Here is a 24,247-nt window from a genome sequence, read left to right on the forward strand (position 1 = left end):
GTATGTTTTCCATAGAGATTCAAATAGAGTATTGAGCTTTTTAGAAATACTACTATTTGGGAACTTATGTAATAAAAAAACTAGGAACATAGTACAAACTAGAGGACAAATCCAAATATGGGCTATGATGAATGCATGTGCTCATGTATTAAGTTTAGTATACTATAGGAAGAAGTTGGCTACAACATCCCCATATTAATTAATTATAAGATTTTTTTACATATCCTCTCATAATCTAGAAACTATGGGTCCCAATTTAAAGATATTTATGTTCCAATTTACTAAAAGTTGTAAAATGTTGTCATTCATATTCTTCTCCCATCATATTTACTTTAGTTTTTTATTTTTCCTTAAGCCAATACAATTTTGAAATAGTTTCAAGCTAATAATGATCTCTATAAACATCACATAATTGATTTCAAGATCATCTCAAACTTCATATTGAAGTGGTTTTGGCTGACCACAAACCTCACTAACAAATGGTTTCAAAATTACCATAAACATTACACTCAAGTCATTTGTTCTAATGAATAGGAATCGTCATTAGGGCGAAACCATCATCACTTTGGGTATTCTTTTTCCTTCAATACCTTTACCAAAATATGGCACAATGGATAAAGGAGAGGAGAAATTCAAATACAGGCTCTGATACTAGGATGAAAAATATAAACATAATTGTTATGATACCAAGTTAAAAAATAAACAAGAAATAGAGGATAAACTATAAAGGAGAAAGTTGAATATGAGTTTAGCAATACATGGGCCCAATATATTATATTTATAATCAAATACATATTAAATGCTATATTTATTGTTATAGAGAGTTAACTATAGAATTAATTATGATTAGGTGCAATAGTTTTCTCAAGAATAATAGTTTGCACAAGAACAACAAGATAGGCTAGAGATGGAGTACTTGTTGCAAGTGAATATTATTTTATCTAGCTTGTCTATCATAGAAAAGTCATCTATGCCCTCCACATCCTTGGTAATTAATCTAATTTATAACATTGAGTACAAATTGAAGACCTGTTATTAATAGATATTTAAATCAACCATTAAACATGTTAGCGGCACTACTCTTTTGGAGCTAAAGTAATGGAAGTATTGTTAATTCATCATATATTTCAAAAAATCTAGGAAGGAAACTATCTAGACTTGCCATTTTTTCTAGATGATGTTGTTTAATAGAAATTTCTATCTCAACATAGATGAACTTTTTCACAACCATTTTGTTTGTATAACTAAGAAATCAGACAATGATATTATTTTTATCAAATTTTGATTAAAATTATAAAAACCTTTAATCTACCATTTAATTTTTTTAGAGACATGTCTTTTTATGAATTGAAGTAGGAAAAGTGTTGTCAATTCATCCTATTTTTGAAAAAAATAGCAAGGAACCCAATTATTCTTTGAGCTATGTTAAAATAATGTTATTCAATAGAAATTTATATTTCTATATAAATAAACTTATTTATTACCATTTTTTTTTTTAATGTTTAAGAGATTAGACAAGGATATATTTTTTGAACAAATTTTCTATAGAATTATCAAAACCCTTCCAACTATTATCAATTTCATAAGAAAAAAAAGGTTCTTCTATCCTAGATCTTGTTTACATAGCTCTATCTATTAACATATCATGCTATTTTATTATTTCGTTTTCTTTATATTGAAATAGAATGTTGAAAAAGACAATTGTAAAATTTGGTAGAAACATAAAGTATCATAAGTTATCAACAATATTCTATTTTTTTAATATGTACTATGAATTATTAGATATAGTAATAAATTTAATAAATACCTAGGAGCTAGTAGTTCTAAATTTATTAAATATTTTACATCATCTCATCATCAAGATCCTAATATTTATCATCAAGTTCATAGCTTTCTTGATTTGTGTCTATTCTTTCTTCATCCCAAGACTACATAGCTACACTTAAATGGATCTCAGGACTATGAATAAATGAGTTAAATTTAATTATTCACATCATTTTCAATCATCCCACATTAGTATAAATTTTTTTGTAATCCTTTATTTCACATTTGGAACTCCATATTTGTAGATCATATCTTAAAGAAAGCCTTGCACATCATATCAAATTTGTATAGAGCATCAATTTTTTTGATAAATTCTTGTCTAGTTTGTTTCTTCTAAATTTTATTTAAGAAACCCCAAAGTATTGAAAATTAAAGTTTCATGTGACCTATATTTATAAAAATCTGTGTTATTGATTCCCCCTTGAAAGGGGTTCTTTATTATTTTATATTATTCTCTTACAGTTTATCCAAAATTGGTTGATTTCTCTCTAAGAAAAGTTTCATTTTAAAATCCATTTACAGTAGCCCATTAAATCCCATAGATTTTTATTATCTCTTTATCAAATTTAGTAGCTTATTTCAAAAAACAAATGATCTTTCCAGATTCCAATATTGGGGAAATACATTAGACATGGATTCAAGTAGTTTTTAAGAGAGAATATGGTTGTAATATGAAATGAAATATTATAGGAACTATTGGAAATATAAGAGGATTAATTGAGAGGGGAGGGGTGAATCAGTTACTACTAAAATAAATCCTAGATCCCTTAGATGTCAAAATAAAGTCTGAAAACTTAATATTGCTAATGCTCGATAAACACACATAGAATATTGTAACTCGGTAAGTACCGATTAAGAAAATCTTTAAATGTTTATCTGTGATTACCCTTGCTTTAACTTAGTTGCAAACATATAAAAGAAAATACCATGAGCACATATGACACCAAGATTTAATTTGGAAACCCAATTTGGGAAAAACCACCAATTGCAACTAGTTAGTATTTTCACTCTTCTAAAGTGAGCCCTATTAGGAGCCAACCCAGTTAAAGGTTATAAAAGACAATGTTATGTTTGACCCTATTAAAGGATTATTTAATTACCTTATTAGGAGTGCCCTTGTTAGAGGTCTTGAAACAATTCAATAGAACTTCTACCTTGTTAGAAGATTTACAAATAGCTATTAAGCCAACTCTATTAGGAGATTTAGATCACCACTACAATGGTTAGAGAGTAAAAATGAGATGACCTAATTTGAATGCAATTAAAATACTAATTACAAATCTCTTTTCTGGCTTGTACTTGATTCTTCTTGATTGAATATAACTGTTTTGCTCGAGAAGGATATTTTTCTTATCCTTCAAATTTTCTTCCTCTCTTGATCATAAAATCTTAAATTCATTCATCACATCATCACACTCACACTTTTGAATCCACATCTTGACCTTAAACTTATATGTTTCATATTCTCAAGTTGGCTCATATACAACTTAGAATAATTAGTATTCATCACCTCAGTTGGCTAGAACCAATAGATAAGTTGATTAAGCTTAATATGCTAAAATAAGAAAATCCTTCATTAGCCGACCTAGCTTGGTAGACACTAACTCATAAACAATTTCTTATGTTAGCTAAAAAAAGCTCAGTTAACACTACATACTCACAAATATCCTTTGGCAACTAAATGAGTTTAGTTAAAAACTAGTTTTATCCAACTTTTTTTCATTAAACAAGTGAGCTCAGTTAACAGTCATCTTCTACATACTTTCCTTCAATACCTGAGTGAACTCAATAGACATTGCCTTCTAAACTAGGTAACCATGAGAATGCTCAGTAAACATAGAAAAATATCCTCACTATCTGAGTGATCTCGACATATACTAACTAAAAATGATATGTTATTTGTGCAACATCAAAGACAATACATAATTAATCAATTGTATCCAACAATCTCCCTCTTTGGAATTGATGGAAACATGACATGTCAAAAAAAAATGAAATTTTGGAACAAGAATAAAGGAAGGAACATATCTTTAGTTTTATTCATGAGAACTCCCTCTATCAGTATGAGCTCTTTCTTTCTTCAATTTCTCCCTCTGTCTACAACAACTTTTGCCAATTTCATTCTTAGAACTTTCTCCCTCTTATAGAAAACTTCTATTTCTTTGAAATGAATTTTTTTTTTTATGAGATATGATAGTAAACTTCTCCCTCTTCAACAACACATGCCAAATAAAATAACTCAATTAATATCAATGTACCTTAAGTACTTATTCATTTGTAGTATGCCCTTGTCAATTCTACACCAACTAATTGATCTTCAACTTAGCTCTTGTTGATGCTTCACTAAGCTTTATTTAGTGAGCTTCAGATAGAAGAATGACCCTTAGCTTACCTCTTATATACAAACTGCATCCTTAGGTAATGGATTTTTGAATATGCATGAAATTTGTTCTTCTGTATTCACATATTCCAATCTTACTTCTTTATCCTACACCAATTCTCTTAAGAAGTGATATTTTATAGCAATGTGCTTTGTTTTGGTATGCATCACTTGATTCTTTGATATATTGATTGCACTAGTGTTATCACAGTATACAACTATTCAATCCTTGATTTCTATTTTCATTCCTTCCAACAATTATTTGAGCCAAATAATGTTAGAACAATTAACTGTTACCACCACGTATTATGCCTCTGTTGTGGATTGAGATATGCAGTTTTATATCTTGCTTGTTCAAGACACTAGTCTTTTACCAAGAAAGAATGCTCCATCACTAGCGCTTTTTCTATCATCAATACTTCTTTCCCAATCAACATCAATAAATACTTTTAAGTCCAAATTAACTCAAAATTTATACCATAAGCCATAGTCTTCAGTGCCTTTTAGATATCTCATGATTCTCTTGATTTCCATACTATTATTTTCTTTATGATTTGTTGAGAATATTGCCACCATTCTAACTGCTAGAGCAACATCAGGCCTTGTATGTACTACATGCTACAATTTTCCAATAATTGATCTATATGTGGTTTGATCTACTTCTTTAGAATCATCATTTTTGGAGAACTTATGTCTAGTAGACATAGGGGTTCCAACTAGTCTTGAATCTTCCATTACAAACTTCTTTAGTATCTCCTTGATATACTTAGATTGAGTGGTGTAGCTACCTTTTTTGTTCTATTGTATCCGCAACCCAACAAAGTATTTTATCTCACCAAACATGGACATCTCAAATTATTTACTCATTTCTTCTAAAAAATTTTTGCACAAGTCATCATTTTGTATAAATAGAGTTTCATCAACAAATATTTATGCCAATACAATCTTCTTGTCTGGTCCTTCCTTGATATGCAGACTACTATTATCATTTGTTCTTTGAAAGCCAATCTATACCAAGTAATTATGAAGTCTTTCATACCAAGCTCTAGGAGCTTTCTTGAGACCATGTAATGCTTTGTGTAACTTGCAAACCATGTCTCATTTACTAGGATCTACAAAACCTTCTAGTTGTTCAGTGTAGACTTCCTCATCAAGAATCTCATTCAAGAATGTAGATTTAACATCCATTTGATAAAGTTTGAATCCTCTATGTGCTTCATTTGCTAGTAAAGTTCAAATACCTTCTAGTCTTGCTATAGGAGCAAAAGGCTCACCATAGTCAATACCTTCTTCTTGAGAATAGCCTTTTCACACCAATCTTTCTTTATTTCTTGAAAATTTTCTATCTTCATTCAGCTTATTTCTGAATACCCACTTTGTACCAATTACATTTTTATCTTTGGGTCTAGGAACAAGGGTCCAATTTTTTTTATTTTCTAGCTATTCTATCTCTTAATTCATTACTTCAATACAAATTTCATTATCCAGAGCATCTTTAACATTTCTAGGTTCAAATTCAACAAGTAAACATGTACCTTTTGATTTGTTTCTTGCCATTGCTCCATCATATTTGTCTCTAATGATCTAATCAGGTGCATGATGCTTTCTAACATATCTTGCTAACATATGCTCTTTGGGATTTGAATGAGTTCCACTATCTTTATTATGAGCTTTAGTTTCAAGCTTGGGTCCTTTTTTCTATGACTCAAGTTCATCAAACTCAGTTTTAAATAGCTTGATAGCCTCTGATTGTGACTCAGGTCCTTCAGACTGTGACTTGGGTTGCACTATCTACAACTCAGTACCTATTGGAGATTTTGGAGACATAGGAGATGAAGCCTCCTTTCTTTTAGATAGGTTAGGTAGGGTATTAGGTTCATAGTAAAAAAATCTTCTATAATCCTCTAGCTCCTTGTTGCTTTCTTCTTCACTCTTTTCTACAAACTCATCAATTCTAACATGTGTACTTTCTATTATTTTATGAGTAGACAAATTCAAACATTTGTATGCTTTAATTCTACAGGAGTATCCTAGAAGTATGCCTTCATCACCTTTTACATCTAATTTTTCTTTTCTAGACTCTTTTCCTAACATTCTGGTAGGGTTCTTTATGACAAGTAGTCTTTACGGCACTACTTTTGAAATCAGGTCCCACTACATTCTCTTTTCATGGGGGTTGCCATGTTACGATTGGTAAAGTTCTTACAACTTTTGATGGTGATATAGCACCCATCATAGATTTTGAAGAAATTTGGTGTCATGAATTTATAACACATTCTTGTTACAGTATATCTTTTATTGTACCTGATACTTCTAACATTCCATCATGCTAAAAAGGCTCATTAATAATGAACAAAAGTCATGATGCCCATCTTTAGGTTTGATCTCACTATGTATTCTCTTTCACGAGAGGTCACCATTTCTTGATCGGTAAAAACCTTGCAATTTCTAGTGGCAACATAGAGACCACGGTTGATCTTAAAAGATTTGATAGTGTAGGGATTTACCTTGAAACCATGATTATGTTAACTATGTGCCATGTGTATTACTTGCTTGGTTTCGATGTTACATGTAGTAAAATGCATTCAAATTCTTATAACAACATGGCAACTACTGTAAATCTTAAAAAGATCTTAGAGTAAAGATTATTTTGGAAGATTATAAAACAAAATGAGAATTCTTTTAAAAGGTTCCTAAAAAAGTTTTTTTTTTCGAAAATGATTTTCCTTCTTGACTATAAGGTAAAGGAAAATGAAAATAAAACTTTTCTTAGGGCACAAAATGTAGGACACTAATTAGGGTTTTTCTCAGGGTTAACAATTTTTAAAGGAAAACAAACGTTAATTAGCTCATGAAGAACTAGGAACATTTGTTGTGAAAAAATAATCAAGAAAGTAGGAAGTAAAACATTTCCAAAAAAACTCATATTGTTCCTTGTAGAATAACAGAATTGAAATCTACTTCTTCCTCTGTCTCTTCCCTAATAACTGGACTACTACAAATCTTGTAGCTAGATCTCATGATGCATATCCAGTGATCCCTTGGATCACTTACATGCATTCAAAAAACATTCTTCTCCTTCTCACAATGTGCACTAATACTTCACATTCCACTTCATCCTCTAAATTAAAACTACATCAGAAGAAAGAAAAATAACTTTCCTTTACACTATATCTTCATAATACTTCCTTGAGACTTGAGGCTTTCCTAATTAATTAAAATAAGATAGTTAATTAATTCACAATTACAATAGTACTATCATCTCACAATCTATACAAAACTTCACACATGTGAAAACACAACTTGTACACATGCTGGCATCGTCACACAATTTTCATCTATCACTATGTAACTATGAATCTCTTCATTACATCTTAGATGAAAGATAGTAATAGATCATTAGAACTTTGTTTTCTAGTACTTTGTTTCTGCACCATTTCTAATAAATCAATTTCTAACTTCCATACACCATCGAATCAAACTTAGTCATTTTAACCATGTCATCAGGAAAAGCTCAGGAACATATCCTTTGTGCATCATCTAAACTTCCTTAGCTTCTATGCATACTAAGATTGCTGATTGTTATTCTTCAAGTCTTTACAAAATTGCTACTATGTTGACATCAATGACAAATATAGTTATGAATGTAGCATATCAATACTCTCCCAATGTAGTATCATCAGCATTCATCCTAACAGTTCCAAGGGAGAAAAATGTAAGGGTGGATATGTTAGTTGCCTCCTCATCCCTTCTGCTACCTCATCTAGAATTCAATGCCAAAGAATATAAGGTCAAAGTCCTCTTCAGACCTAATGTACCTAACAATGTTGAATCATGGAAAGTCTTCAATAATGATAATAAGATCCAATGTTTTCTAGAAGGAGTCAAATCTTTCATTGACTAGTACTTTGAATGAAGTGAAAATTCCTACCAAGAATTTTCTCCTAATAGCAAGAAATATTTTGAGCTTGGTGTTGAGCAACTAAAAGGTAAAAAAATTCCTAGGCATCTAATTTCTTTAGAAAAATTGTTTAATAAACATGATGCATATATCAAAAGAGAATGAAGTAGGAAACATGGAATCTCTATAGATTTTGAGGGAATGAATATAGGCACTGATCTTAAGCCTAAAATCATTAATATTGGTAGTATTTTTTCTAATGAAAAGAGAACAAGGGCTAAAGAGTTTCTTTATGAATATCAAGATTTTTTTGCTTAGGGATATCAGGATTTAAAAACTTTGAAAAATGGTGAGTTCAAAAATGCAATCCCTTTTAGACAAGAGCAACACAACTACAATCCAATGATCCTAGATGCCATCTTCAAAGAAATCCATAAGATGTTAGAAGCAAGGATCATCTATCTTGTACACCATTCAACTTGGATAGCTAATGTTGTTCCTATCTAAAATAATAGTGGGGATATCGAAATCTGTGTTGACTTTAGAAACTTGAATCAAGATTCTCTCAAAGATAAATGTGCTCTCCCTAACATGGATCATTTACTACTCATAGTGGAAGGATCCAAAATTATGTCAATGTTGGATGGTTTATCAGGCTCTAACTAGATTGAAGTGTATCCAAATTATCAATTTAAGACAACATTCACCACTCCTTGGGGAACTTTTTCTTATAATAGAATTTCCTTTAGAATAACTAATATTGAAGCTACATTTTAGAGAACAAGGAATTCATCATTTGAATATTTAAAGGACAAGATTATTGTCATGTATTTGGATGATTTAGCATTCTTCTTTGAGAGAAGAAAACTTCATTTGAAGTACTTGGAGAAAGTGTTGATGAGATGTAGGGAACATTTTAACCCCAAGAAATATGTCTTATGTATTATAGAAGGAAAGCTTTGGGTCATGTAGTGTCTGAAGAAGGTATTAAGATTGATCCTAAATGTGTTAAATCTATCCAGCATCTCAACTTACCAGCAGACAAATATAGAATTAAGTCCTTGTTTGGTCAAGTAAATTTCTTAAGGTGTTTTGTTCCTAATATCTCTAAGATTACCAAGTGTATAATTGACATTATGAAGGTTGGATGTTCAAGTGGAATGACTCTAGAAGGAAGGATTTTGACAAAATCAAAGCTACCATAGCCAAAGCTCTTGTCCTTGTTCATCTAGACTATACCAAAGAGTTTATTTTATATTGCTATACATTAGCCTATACATTATCTGTCATACTCAAACAAGAAAACAATGAAGGTATTCAAGAACCTATTTCTTTCATGAGCACCCCTCTCAAGGAGCATGAACTAAAGTACTCTTAGATGGAGAAGCATGCTTATGCTATGGTAAGTGCCCTTAGAATTTTCAGATTCTATGTTCTACATTCACATTCTATTATGCATGTTCCTAATTTAATAGTCAAGAGTATCTTGACTCAAAAAGGGATAGGATGCAATACTAGAGGAGCTTGGATAGCCAAAAGCTAGGAGTATGACATTGAGATAAAACAAACAAAGTTGGTCCAAGGTAATAGTTTGTACAAAGCAATTGTAGAAAACCTAGAGGTAAGTAAAAAAGAAGAAACCTCAAGAGTTTTAATGGTAAGCCTCCAAGATCCTTGGTTTTCAAATATTTCTTATTTCCTTCCTTATGGAGAGTGTCCTAATGGGTTGACATTCAAGAAGAGGAGATATCTTAGGACTAAGTCAAGCAAGTATGTCATTTATGATTATCAATTGTATAAAAGAGAAATTAGTGGAACCTTCCTCAGGTGTGTGGATAAACCTTAGCAAGTGAGGTTGCTCCAAGCGTTTCATGATGAAGCTTGTGGTGGGTACTTCTATTCTATAGTACTAGCTTATAAAATTGAGGTAGCGCTATTATTGGTCGGTTATGTTTAGAGATGCCTATAATTGGGTAGCCCAATGTAACAAGTGTAAGATGTTTTCTAGTAAACCTCAATTGGGTGCCTTACCTTTGAAGCCAGTAGTAATACAAGGCCCCTTTCAGCAATAGGAAATTGATTTTATTGCTCCAATCAATCTCTCTTCCTCTACTAGTGATTTATACATTATAATTTCTACAAAATATTTTACTAAGTGGGTGGAAACAAAGACTACCAAGAGAACTATGTCTAAAGTCATTTATGAATTTATTAAGGAGAACATCCTTGTGAGATTTGGTCTCCCATTGATGCTAGTCACAATGCTACATACTTTTCTTCAATGGAGATTGTGGAATTCTATGATGACAATAGTATCCATCTAAGGCATTCTTCTAAATATTTCACCCAAAAAAGGTCATTGGTATTTTCCCATTTTAGCTAGTATATGGAGTTGAGGCTAGCCTTCCCCTTCCATTCGAACTATCTATTTGCAAGTTACAGCAAGTAATTGAGAACCCATTAATTTAGAGTGGTCTCGAAATGAGAATCATGTACCTAAAAAAGTTGGGAGAGAAGTGTGAGAAGTTAGTTGACAAAATCAAAGAACAATAGAAGCATGTGAAGAGATTCTTTGACAAGAAAGAAAGGCCAAGAAGGCTCATGAAATATGATATAGTCTTGTTGTGGGATAAGAGACATAAACCCAAAGGTATGCACCATAACTTTGATTCTCTTTGGAAAGGCCCTTTCAAAATTATGCAAGTAAATAAGGACAATTATTTTATTTTGTCCTATCCCACTAGAGAGGTTCTTCCATTTTCCTACAATGGCTAGGACCTAAAGTTGTATCAATCTCAAAATTAAAAATAGGTAACCACTGTGGTTAATAGTTAGTCTACGTAGGCTTTAGTTTCCTAATTTTTTAGTTTAGCTTCCTGTTTTCCTAGTTTAGTTTTCTTTCTATTGTGCACTTAGCTTAGTGGTCCCCCCCTCCAATTTTTTCATCTAAACTGTGTAAAACAAGATATGTTAGATCCTTTCTCATGAATTTACAAGCCTAATTCCCCAGTTATGACTAGTTTTTGCTAGACTTACAAATTTTTCCCTTTTAAGCTCTAGCTTGAAGATTTTTCAATTCAATTATGTTCACTTTCTTGTCTAGATAGCCCCTAGGTGGCTCTCTTCTCATCAACCATCCTACGGTTTCCCTTTTGTCTTCTTTCTAATTTCTCCCTACTCCACTTCCCCTTTATTCCTCCATGTGGGATTCTTGTCACTTCAATGCATTAAAGTTTTCGGTGATCTAGGATCAAGATGTTTCCTACATTGTTCCCCTGAACCAAAGGTAATCAAAGGTGAAGGAAATTCTATGGAAAAGTAAGGTAATGCCTTTCTCCTCATACTTAATAGATAAAAGTGCAATCCTTTTCTTGATATTCTCAAGTAAAGAGGGTAGTTCTCAGTAAACTTAAGTAGAAGGATTCAAAAAGGAAATAATCTTGCTACTATAGGAGATTAAAGTGAATTCTATGGTGATTAGATTTATTAGCTATCAAATGGATGGAATATGTTTTTAATGGCTATTGATCTACCTTATTTATTACAAATCTAACTAGAATGGTGGGTAATTATGAGTTACTATATTTTTATGGTGCCAAAAATTTAATTTCTAAATCTATATGATCATATTTTTGCCAAATGAGGTCCCTCATTCTATAATGGCTATTTTGTTGATACAAATCCCTTCTCTATGTTAATTTAGAAGCTAATGGTACTTAGAACTATTGGTTCTAATTGTTTGATTGGATTAGAGAGTGAGCTAAAGAACTTTTCTGATACTTCTCTCATGTTTTTCAACCTTGGTAATTGCACATAATATTAAACACTTAGACTATCCACAAAATTACACAAAAGTTAAAAGAAAATGGTTTAGTTAAATCTTCTAGTTTTTTATAGCTATGCATGCACCAAAGTTGGTTAAGGAATGAATTGAAAGGTATAACCTAGAAACCAAGAAAATCTTGTTCCTTGACCAATCTATTATGGTTTTGTTAAATAGAGAATTGATGTAGTCTACATTTAGGATTCCAGTCAAGGAACAATATTGTTACATTGATGATTCTGAGAAGAGAGAATATGTAGAGAAATTGGTTCCAGACTCCTCATTTCAAAAAGAGTAAAATGCCAAGAACCCTTTTTGAAACCAATTTAAAAAGGGAAATTGTGGACATCTTGGCATTGTTGCTAAGATTGAAAAGTAGGGATGAGATCTTGGATTTTAGCAAGCATCATTTCTATTTAGCTCAAGCCATCTATGTTGAGGAACTATAAGTTGATTAGGTGCAAATCATATGTGAAGAGATAGCTTCATAGCAAAATTTGGCCAAAGCATTCAAGAATTTCTACATGTAATTGTATCTAATTTATATTTTTTCCACGCATCATCTTTGACCTGGCTTTCCTAGCATTGACTACTATGATAAGAACACTAAGGCATATGAATTATATCCTCATCAATAGTTTTAAAATAGCTTCGAAGAATACATAAAATTGAATGATGCCTTCACAATGAGGCTATGTTGAAAGTTGCAAGGTTTCCTTGAGTAGAGATTCTCACCTAAAGCTCTATTAGTAGTAAGCCATTTTAGATGTTGTTTTATTCAATTTCCTTCATTCTCATACCTAAGGATTGGTGCATTCAATGGTTTTGTGAAAATACACGCTAAATATTCTAAAGATAAAGTAGTGCATGTTGAATTATGTAGGAAAAATCTAGATGTGAATAACTTATGTTCCAATGTAAATAAGATAGTCAACATCCCCTTCCCAATTGTGGTAGGACTTTATTTTTGTGCCTCTAGGTTTGATGCCCAGAATTTGATCAAAGCCTTTGATAACAAGATTAAATTGATCAACTATGAAGTTATAAGGCCCCAATATGATCATGTAACCTTTTTCAAAGATCATATTAAGCAAGGATATGCTTATAGGCATGTTCTAGATATTGAAGACTTTTGGGCCAGATGTTATAATGAGTACCAAACTAGAGAGAGGTATTGGTTTAGGCTAACTCTTGATGAAATCAAGTTATATAATGATTAAAATGATGTTATTGATAATGGAGATGATGGTTCTTATATGAGGCCCTCTACTTATGAACATATCAAGGATACTCCTCTAGTGTCAATTTTGCCTAGTGGTCCTATCATTGATACAACGGAAATTTTTATGGTTGGTATCATCAAAAGGATAGAAAAGTAGGTAGAATAGACCCAATCAAGGAAGAAGAGAACTGGAGCCACTAATTATAGTAGTGGAGTAGCCTCTCAAATTACTTAATCATCACCAAGTGTTACTTTCACCACTACTACCACATCAACATCAATTGGATGATCACAATCTATTGGTGGAGGGGGAGATCAACCTCCTAAAAAGAATATACAAGTCCCTCCAACCTATGGAGAAGGATATTTTCCAAATACCAAAAAAGTGCAAGATAAAGAGACAAAGAAAGATAAAGATGAAGAGAAGGAGAAATTAGTAGTCAAGGACTCCTCCTCTATTCTAGTCATCGGCCTAGATGGTGACAATAATCCTCTAGATAGATAGGAGAAAGATACATCTCAACAAGGTAAAACTCTAGCCCTTTCAATTAAAAAAAGAAACTACCTTTCCATTTTCTAGCAGGAGCAAGGTTACACCCCCAATGGCAAGGAAATTCTTTGATCCTATAGCCCTACAGTTAGCACTCAATGTCCTTTCAACTAAATCTTGGCTTGAATTGATCATTGATAGAAATAAGAGGAGATGTGAGGAAAGTGCTCCATCTAAAGACCTCATTGCACAAGCAACTGAGCCCCATCCCATGTCAAAGAAAGAAAAGAAGCAGAAGACCATTGTAGCATTGGTCAAATTGGTTGTGCCTAGATTGATCAAATAAAGGCCCAAGGTCCCCATCTCATTGATAAACTTGGAAACCTACTACTAGATACTGAAAAATTAAGAGAAAAAATGTCCACTCATCAAAACTCAATGCACAAAGCATCAGAGAGTCTATTAGATCAATTGGCCTTGTTATAGGAGGTAATTGATATGAAAACCAATATTTCTATTATTAGAAAGGATAGGGTTTTCATTGCACCAAGAGATTGACCTATTAATGATTGATACAACCAATAGTCTTATAGAACCACAGGAGGTAGTTAAGCCATGTCATGAATCTTGTGAGATATGTTGGCCCACTACCAGCAATCCCTCTCCCAGTGTCACTCATTATGGCCAATAGGATTCAAACCTATGACCAAGCTCTAATACCAATAGGTGCAAATAATAGGGTTGTCGTTGCACCAAAGCATCAACCTATTAATGTCTGATACAACCAATAGTATTATAGAACCATAGGAGGTGATTAAGCCATGTCATGAATCCTACAAGGGATACTGGCCCACTACTAGTAGCTATGACTGACAAGATTCTTAGAATAGGGCAAGAACCATTGCTTCATTGGAAGAAGTGACTTTCATTTAAAGGTGAGAGGTTAGTAAGGTCTAAAAATGAGTTAAAAGATGTACATGATTTGTTGTATCAAGTTATGGACAAAATAATTGAACAATCAAAGGTTTTGCATACTAAATCATATGTTACTAGTAATGGTTGAGTAGTATACATTGAACAAACGAAAGATAATTTCTTGGCATTCATTGAAGAAGCTGTTGATCCATTGAGCTTCTAGATTTCAAAGATCCTAGAGATTACAACAATAGATACTATTCTAAGGCATGGAGTGGAGAATCTCCAATCAAAGATTTCTAGATTGGAAGAACTAATAGAGATGCACAACTATTGGATGGTAATAGCTAACAACATCCTCATCCCAATTTTCATGGATTTGAAAAATGTAATCAAATCAATGAAGACCTACAGAGCTAAAACCATAACTCCAAAAAAGAACTAATGCTCTATTGGAAGCATTACATATATCTTCTTTGCAAAAGTGACAAGTCCCGCCCCCCCTCGCTCTCTCTTTTCTAATATTGTAGCCATATTTTGAATTATTTTGATAGGATTAGACTTTGTAATGATGGTAACTTAGTCAATCCTATTTTTAGGCCTTCACGTGTTCAAAGATACTCTACAATGAAATCATCAAATGTAATTGACTATTTCTAAGAAGGCCTATAAATGTAATTATTTTAAGAGTAAATAAGAATGACAAAATTATCATGTGGGAAAACCACTGTAGATTGGACTACTGTGTGAGATTATATGTTTGCATTTTGATATTGTTGTTCATTAGTTCTTGTATGGTTCCTAGAATGGAATGTGTTGTTAATAAAATTTGTGAGAATGCAAATAAACTGGATTTTGTCTCTTTCTTTTCAATGGTTGTAAGCTTTACTTCCCTTATTTACAATATTATCCTAATTCCTCTATGATATGCAAGTTAGTTCATACACATTTTTTTGCCATATGAGATGTTTGGAATTTGGTTAATGAAAGGGACCGAGTAGGAGGAAATCTAGACATTGTCAAATCTCAATAAATTGGGCAATATGGGTATTGTCTAGTTGACCATACTTTCTCTTTTTATGTAGTATGCATTGGTAGATAGTCTTTTATTTTTATATCTTTCATTCAAACGCTAGTTAATAGATTGCATTTTAGGTGTTAGATGAGCTTAAAATTGATTCATAAACATTTATATCTTTGAAGGTTGTGAGTCATAATCTAAAATTGTCCTAGATTTATTAAAGTGATGGGCAATTTGGTTATATCTCTTCTTCTCTCTAGTTAAGAGAATACCCCCAAAATTAGTTGATCTACTAAAAAAATTCATTGCAAATATTTCCACCACAAGGGAGCTCGATCTTTCAAATCATGGGTCTTTGATAGATTACTACAATGATGCATTTTGTTGTTAATTGGTTTATTTTCCACCTGATTGGGCACATTAAGAGTTCGGGTATAAACCAAAACGCAAGGAAGACAAACTGTTAACCAACATATTTCTAGAAAGACTCTAAATATTGAATGCATGGAAGACCTCAATTAGATCCCAAAATCTATGTTATAATGATTTGAGAAGATTTTTCTTTATGACATTTTGATTTTTTATTTGATTCACAACCAAGTTTCTATCCACAAATACTTTCAATAATTTTATACCTCTTATTTATGCAAGTTGGAGACCTTGTATCAAGGCTTTATACTCAGCCACATTGTTAGTGCGGCTAAATTGGCATCTATGTGAATAGAAATAAGAATTACACCAACACCTCAACCATTTTTATTCCTTGAGCCATCAAAGAACATATTCCACAATCCATTTAAATCTTCTTATTCTTTCATGAGATTGGGGATAGGACAACCATCCTCAACTATACAATAACTACCAAGGCTTGTTTCTATAGCTTCTTGTATTTAGTCAAGTTTGAAAGCATTTAACCTTTCATTTAGAATATAATTAGGAACATTTGTTAAGAGAGTAGCATGTTCACAAGTTATGCATTCCTCGTCCTCTTCATGTATTGTGAAACTAATATTTATAAGGCTAGGAGTATAAGTCTCTATGTGATTAAGGGCCAATGATTCTACCTTTATGGAAGCCTTTATTCCATATCTATTTATAAAGAATGTGTAGGACCAATTAGATACAATGTAGTCACCAATTTGTCTAGTAAAGTCTCTAGATAGGTAAATAGAAAAATGTGGAGGAAGCTCAACAACTGATATGTCTTGTATAATAGTACACCTGGGACATGCATGGAATGCCATCTTTGCACCTCTTAAAACTTCTACAAGTGGAAAAAAACTACCATCCAAGTGAAAAAATCCATTAGAAATTGGTTCCTATTTAATACCAAGAAGATTATCTATAGACCTTGGCATCACCAAGCTACTAGCTCCAGAGTCTATCATGCAATTGTAAACCAATTTATCTCCTGTAGTTAAAGAAAGATAAAAGGGGGGGGCTTACTCTTCTTACTTATTTCTTCTTCCTTCATAGGTTCCACAAAACTTGCTGCTCCATCCATGGTAGTTGGTCCATTGTGCACTTTAACATTCTTTAATTCTTGTTGTAGTAATTCCAATTGAGACAGTATTGCAAGAACATCCCACATAGGAACACTGATATTGGTCCTCTTCATTTTATATATGATGTTGAGAGGAGTCTATATTGACTTGGCTGAAACCTTAGTGACCATAGTGTTTCGTATATGAATGGGAGCAGCAAGTGGTTCTTTATTCTTCTTGCTATTCTGATTTTGCAATGGAACAACAACATTGTGTTGTACATTTGCACTTTTGGCATGTGGAACAAGCTCCAAAGTTGCATCCTAATTCGATGAAGAGGATGGAGCATCCTCTATAGCTCTCTTTTTTCTCCTAATTTTATGAGCTATGCCATCATTATCATCATGATTTATATGGAAATAATCTGTAGGTTGATAATCCATAAAAGTGCAGTCCACTTGTTGTTGGGATTGAAAAACTAATAGTGAGATGATTAGCATCATATTGTTGTCCTGCTAGTTGTTCTCATGTAACCAAAGCTTGAGAAGATTTCTCTCTACGGCATATACATTGCTCATATGAAAAGTTACAAGTTGAACAATATTCTTGTTCTTTAGCCAAATTAGTCTAAGGAATGACCATCCTTATTAGATTTGTAGAGGCTGCATTTCCCATGAGTCTATTTTTGTTATATGGAGCCTGACCATGATTTAGAAGCCTATTGAATGGATTGTTCTAATAATTGGGCTAAAAAGGCCTAATACCTTGAGCTTCTTATCTCTCTAAAGTCACCAACTTTTTGTTCATTTTTTGCACCACAATGGTATGATCTTGTAATCTCCTCTCTATATCAAAACTATGATCATGAAATTGTTTATCCATATTTTGCATCATAATCTCTATCATGGCCTTAATTTCATCTATCCCACTCGAAGATGTGGAAGTTGAAGGAGCAGCAACAAGGGGTTGGCTTGAAGTTGTAGTTGGGATGGGAACCATTGTAGGTTGGTGTGTAGGCATATCAGGAAAGAATGGCATTGGTGGCCTTGGAACTAGATTTCCCCCTTTGATTAGAGTGTTTTATTCCCTTATAGAAATTTCATAAGCATCTCGCAAGGTGTCACCTCCCATGGTTTCTAGTGTCGTAACAATATCACTATTAAAAACTTTAATATAATGCAAGAAAGCATTACCAGGGATAGGTTTTAGTGCAATAGGAATTATGTCCCATGACTTTTGGAATCTATAATTGAAGTTTGTCATGAATTCATGAGGTTCTGTCTTGATTGTAGTTATCTATTCCAAAAGTGATAGATGGTCACTCTTATCTTCAAAATTCTTACACAATGTTTCTCCTATCTCATCCCAGTTATGGATAGAGTTGTGTGATAATCCTCTATACCATTGCAAGGATTTTCTCTTTAATGATGAAACTAATAGTTTGATAGTAACATCATCCTCTAAAATACCATGTATATTGTAGATATTTGAAACTTCCTTAATATTTTCTATTGGGGAAATTGAAGTTTCACCAATAAAATTTGGTAGACTTTTAAGAGTTGACACTAGTATATCATGTCTTTGAGCTAAAATAAAGGTTTGCCACAATTAAAGGTAAAATATACTTGATTTCTAGGGAGGGCCAAGTGAAATAATGGTCTATTCAAATGAAATGATGGTGCCCTAGGTTGTGATCTATCAATTAGGGGAGTACAATGAATCTATAAAAGATTAGAGAAAATAGATCCTGAGAATAACATCAAAACTTCCCTTTATGGGGTGTAGGCATAACCTAGATACAACCTTGAGTTTAGACTCCAACAACAATGATGTTGAGATTATAGAGTACATAATAAATAAAGAATTGGAAATAAATTTGATTTCCATTACCACTTGCAATTTGACAACTAAAAGTACCATCATTCCTTACAAAAATCATTAAACAAGCATAGAGAGGCACCGACATTGGTGTTACAAGGCTTAAGAAGTTGTTCTACATTAAATGAATCATCATTCCAATGTGGAAAGGCCACATTAGGCTGATTGATGCCACTGTCAAAAAATATGGGGTGGGATAACATGCAATTTTAACACACCGTAAAAATGGAAACTTGACCCATGTGAAAAAACATTAGATCTACCCTAAAAAATGATGACTATCAATGTATATCTCCTAATTTGAAATAGATAGGTTATATGCTGCAAGAAAATCCCCAACACATGATTAAAATAAAACCATCAATCAAGAATTTATTCATATCAAATAGATGACTGAGATGAAGCAAGGAATCTCCCAATGAGTATCCAAATCTAATAGTTGTCACATCTTCAAAAGTGCAAAGGACAGTAATGCAAAAATGTGAGAAGGTAGATCAAAATAATCCTAGTCAAAAAGTTGAAATGGGATAACACAAAATTTTATCCTACCACCACATGGCACAACCCCACTGGCACAACTTGATGTTGCTATTTCATAGAGGAAAAGGATGAAGTTCTCTAAAATGGTGAATTTTGTAGTTTTAGACAAGGCATAAAAGTTGCTTCCCAAAATAGAAAATTTTGATATTTAAGGAAAGGCATAAAAGTCACCTTCCAAAATAGAAAAAATGGTTAACACAAAATGTTATCCCTTGCAAAAGTGTGTGTTAACTGACACTAAAGAATATATTCAATTGAAGATCTCTCAAATTGGTTATCAATGATGGGTTGAAAGGGGGGAAGAAATGATCAAGAAAGACATGGGACTTTTTAGAAGCCTCAACCCTATTAGGATTTTTTATATACAAATACAAAATATATGCAAGATTAGCCCACTACCCAAACATGCAATACAATGTAGTTCCTTAATACAAAGAGATAGATACAAAGACCTCTTCACACTACTACTGATATCTTCAATATATGATATTGTTGTTTCTTTTCAATACAAAATTTTATCTTAGTTCACATTTCTCTAATCCTATATCAAAATTCGCATATCATACAATACATACATTACTTCAAAAAACTTTTCATTCCTAATCTTTTCATTATACATTTACAATTATAATAATACTACCCAGTTAGCCTTCATGCCTTTACGCACTTTACAAAATACATTACTATATTTTTCTAACTTAGTGTTAACAACTAGGATTTTGTCCACAATTATTTAAGTCATTATTTTTTTAACAAAATAATCCCTTAACTCAAAATGTCCAATTCTCTATTATGCTCTATTCTTCCTATATACCATCGTAACTTGTAAACTATCCATAACTATTTCCATTCTATCTGTACTGACCTGAAAACTTCCTATTAACTCATCATTCTATGTATTATCTTCCCTTTAGTGTGTATGTGCCTATATGACTCCTATGAACTATGCTAATCAAGACTATATATGTTCTACTTGGTAAACTAAGTGATACTTAAACAATTTTCTAAGTATAAATGTCATATCTTATTCCTCATGGTCTTTCTTCTTTGTAGTGGACTAGGGACAAATAAAGGTTTCCTAAACCTTATATATGCACATCTTTATGTAATTATTGATTATGTAACTATGTTTGTGAGCTTACTTATACTTTAATGATCTTATTTAAGTATATGGAAGCTAGGTGCTCTAGTTGAGTGCCATACCATAGGTGCTAGGTCCCAAAGTGGTCACTAGGAAATCTTGTGTAGTGGTAGACCAAGGCTTAGAATGGATACTAGGGAAGATTTTATTAGTGATGTAGGACCATCCTAGGTTGCCTTGTCATCCTGCTCATTTTTGTTCATTCTCCAAGTTGGTGCCTAGCAATTCCTTCATGTGCCTAGCAACTCTTTCATGTGTCGAGTTACTGTAGCAATTCCTTCATGTGCCAAGTTATCTAGTGTATGCCGAGTCACTCTTCATGTACCGAGTTACCTAGTGAATGTCAAGTGTTAGCATATGGATGTGATTTCTGTGAGCCAACTTGTAGGATTTATTTTGATCATGACATTTATGTTAAGATCTTTTCTTGGGATGTGTCCAAAGTATTGTTGGGTCAGCCTTCCTCTTATGTAATGTTCTAGAATAATCTTTAAGACATTTTGGCAATTACATATAGAGTTTTTAGGCTTAGAGTTAGGTAAGAATAAGTTTTTAAGAAGAGGAAATCTGAGAGTAGAACTAAAAGTGTGAATTTGGAGTTGGATCTTTGAGTGTGAATGTATTTTTAATTGGCCATAACCTAGAATGCTTTACAAATGGGCATGTATGTGTTTGAAATATAGATGAAGTAACTGAGATTGGGGGTGAATTAGTTACTAAAAAAACAAATCCCGATCCCTTAGATGTCTTAAATAGCTAGTTACTATTGTCACTGAATAAATACATCACATAAATGTTGTAACTCAGTAGGTTAACTTGTTACTGATCTTTAAGCATTCATAATTATTAGAATACATGCAAAAGTAAATAACATGAACACAAGAGACACCAGATTTACCATGAAAACCCAATATGGGGAAATCCACCAAGTAACTAGCTACCAATTTTCACTCTTCTAAAGTGAGCCCCGTTAAGAGCCAACCTTGTTAAAGGTTACAATACACACTGTTAGGTGTGACCCTATTAGAGGATTTAATCACCCTATTAGGAGTGGCCTTGCTAGAGTTCTTTAGAACAATTCAATTGAACTATCACCTTGTTAGAGGATTTACAAAATGGTTGTCAAACCAACTCTGTTAAGAGATTTTGAAATCATTGCTACAATGGTTAGAAAGTAACAATGAATTGACCTGAATATGATGCAACTAAATTTGTTGATTACAGATCTCTATTCTGCACCATTAGATCCTCCTTGATCAAATATAGCTCTGTTGCTCCTCAATGATCTCTAATCATCCTTCAAAATTCACTTTCACAATAATCAATCCTCCTTCACATTCACATTACATCAAATTCATCACTTAAACTTAGAATTTACAACTTGACCTCCTATATATACCATTCAGATTATCAAGTCAGCTCATTCACAAGTTACATTTACCAATAAACCATACATCAGTCGATTACAAATATTACATTAAACAAATAAACTTTATTTCACAAAATAATGAAATCCTTCATTGGTTGACTGTGCTTGGTAAGCATTAGTTCCAAAAATAATTTCCTGAGTTAACCATCTCAACTTGGTTAACACTGCAAAATCTATAGAATCCTTTGGCTACCAAATGAACTCGGTAAGAACTAAATTTCCCTCACTATCCATGAGAGCTTGGCAAGAACTCTCTCTACCATATTTCCCTTTGATGATTGAGTGATCTTAGTAACAACTAAATTTCCTTGCTTAACCTTGAAAGCTCGATAAAAAACTATTTGTACAAGGTAAAGCTTGAGAATGCTCGGTAGACATTGTAAACCTTCTTTGCTAACCTTTTGAGCTCGATAGACTCTGTCTTTTGCCTTGCTGACCAACTGAGCTCGGTAGACTCTATCTAATCATTGATATGAAATTTGTGTAACATCAAAGACACGACACAATAGAATTGTATCCAACAATCTCCCTCTTTGGCATTGATGGCAACACAACATGTCATAGCAGAATGAAATTTGAGAACTAGTCTTTTCTGACAAAATGCTTCTCCCCCTTTCATACTAATCTCTCCCTCTTACATAAACTCTCTTTTTCTTGAAAATTTTAAAAAGATATGAAAATAAACTCTCCCTCTTTGAAAAAACATGCCAAAGATAACACAACTTCAAACTTAAATGAAATTCAATGTACCTTAAGTACTGATTCATATGCAATGTCTTCATTACTTTGCTGCATCAACTGATAGATCTTCAATTCTATTTCTGTTGATGCACCACTAAAATTGTATTTTAGTAAGCTTAAGATAGGGGAATGACCCCTAACTTACCTCTTAGATACAAGAATGCATCCTTAGGTAAAGGCTTTGTGAATATGTCAGCAATTTGTTCCTTTGTATGGACATATTCTAGTCTGATCTCCTTATCATGTACCAATTCTCTAACAAAGTGATACTTTATAGAAATATGCTTGGTTTTTGAATGCATCACTGGATTCTTGGATATGTTAATTGTATTTGTATTGTCACAAAACATAACAATAGGTTCTTTGATTTCTCGCTTCATACCTTCCAATAACTATTTAAACCACACAATGTTTGAGGAGTTTACTGCTACTGCAACATATTTAGCCTCTCTTGTGGACTGAGATGTATAGTTCTATTTTTTACTTGTCCAAGAAACCAACCTCTTTCTTAGAAAGAAAGCTCCTCCACTTGTACTCTTTCTATCATCAACATTCCCTACCCAATCTGCATCAGTAAACACTTTTAAATCCAGATTTCCTCCAGGTTTATACCATAATCCATAATCTCCAATTCCTTTCAAATATCTAATGGTCCTTTTGATTGCCATCATGTGATTTTCTTTTGGTTTTTTCAAGAATCTTGCTACAATTCTTACTACAAGGGCAATGTCTAGTCTTGTGTGTACTACATACTACAACTTTCCAATCATAGATCTATACAATGTCTTATCCACTTCCTTTGATTCATCATCCTTGGTATGTTTCAATCCAGTACACATGGGAGTCCCAACTAGTTTGTAGTCTTCCATACCAAAAAAATTTAGTATATCCTTGATGTATTTAGATTGAGTGATGTAGATGTCATTCTTACTTTGATGAATTTGAAGACCAACAAATAATTTGATCTCAGCAAACATTGACATTTCAAATTCTTTGTTCATTTGTTCTAAAAATTCTTTGCAAAGATCATCATTTCTTGGGAACAAAGTATCATCTACAAATATTTCACCAAAAAAATCTTATTATCTGGCCCTTCCTTGATGTACAAGCTACTGTTATCATTAATTCTTTGAAAACCAATTTGAATAAGATAGTTATCCAATCTTTCATACCATGCTTTAGGGGCTTGTTTTAAACCATACAATGCTTTATGTAATTTGCATACCATGTCCTTCTTGTCTAGATCAACAAAACCTTTAGGCTATTCAATGTAAACTTCTTCATCTAGTATACCATTGAGAAATATTGACTTGATATCCATCTGATAAACTTTGAATCCTTTCTATGCAGCATATGCAAGTAAGGTTCTGACATCTTCCAAGCTTACAACAAGAGAAAAAGTCTCTCCATAGTCTCCACCTTCTTCTTGAGAGTATCTTTTGCATACTAGTCTAGCTT

This window comes from Cupressus sempervirens, chromosome 3, assembly GCF_028749045.1.
Source record: "Cupressus sempervirens isolate cs-2001-9-10 chromosome 3, ASM2874904v1, whole genome shotgun sequence".
Lineage (NCBI taxonomy): Eukaryota > Viridiplantae > Streptophyta > Pinopsida > Cupressales > Cupressaceae > Cupressus > Cupressus sempervirens.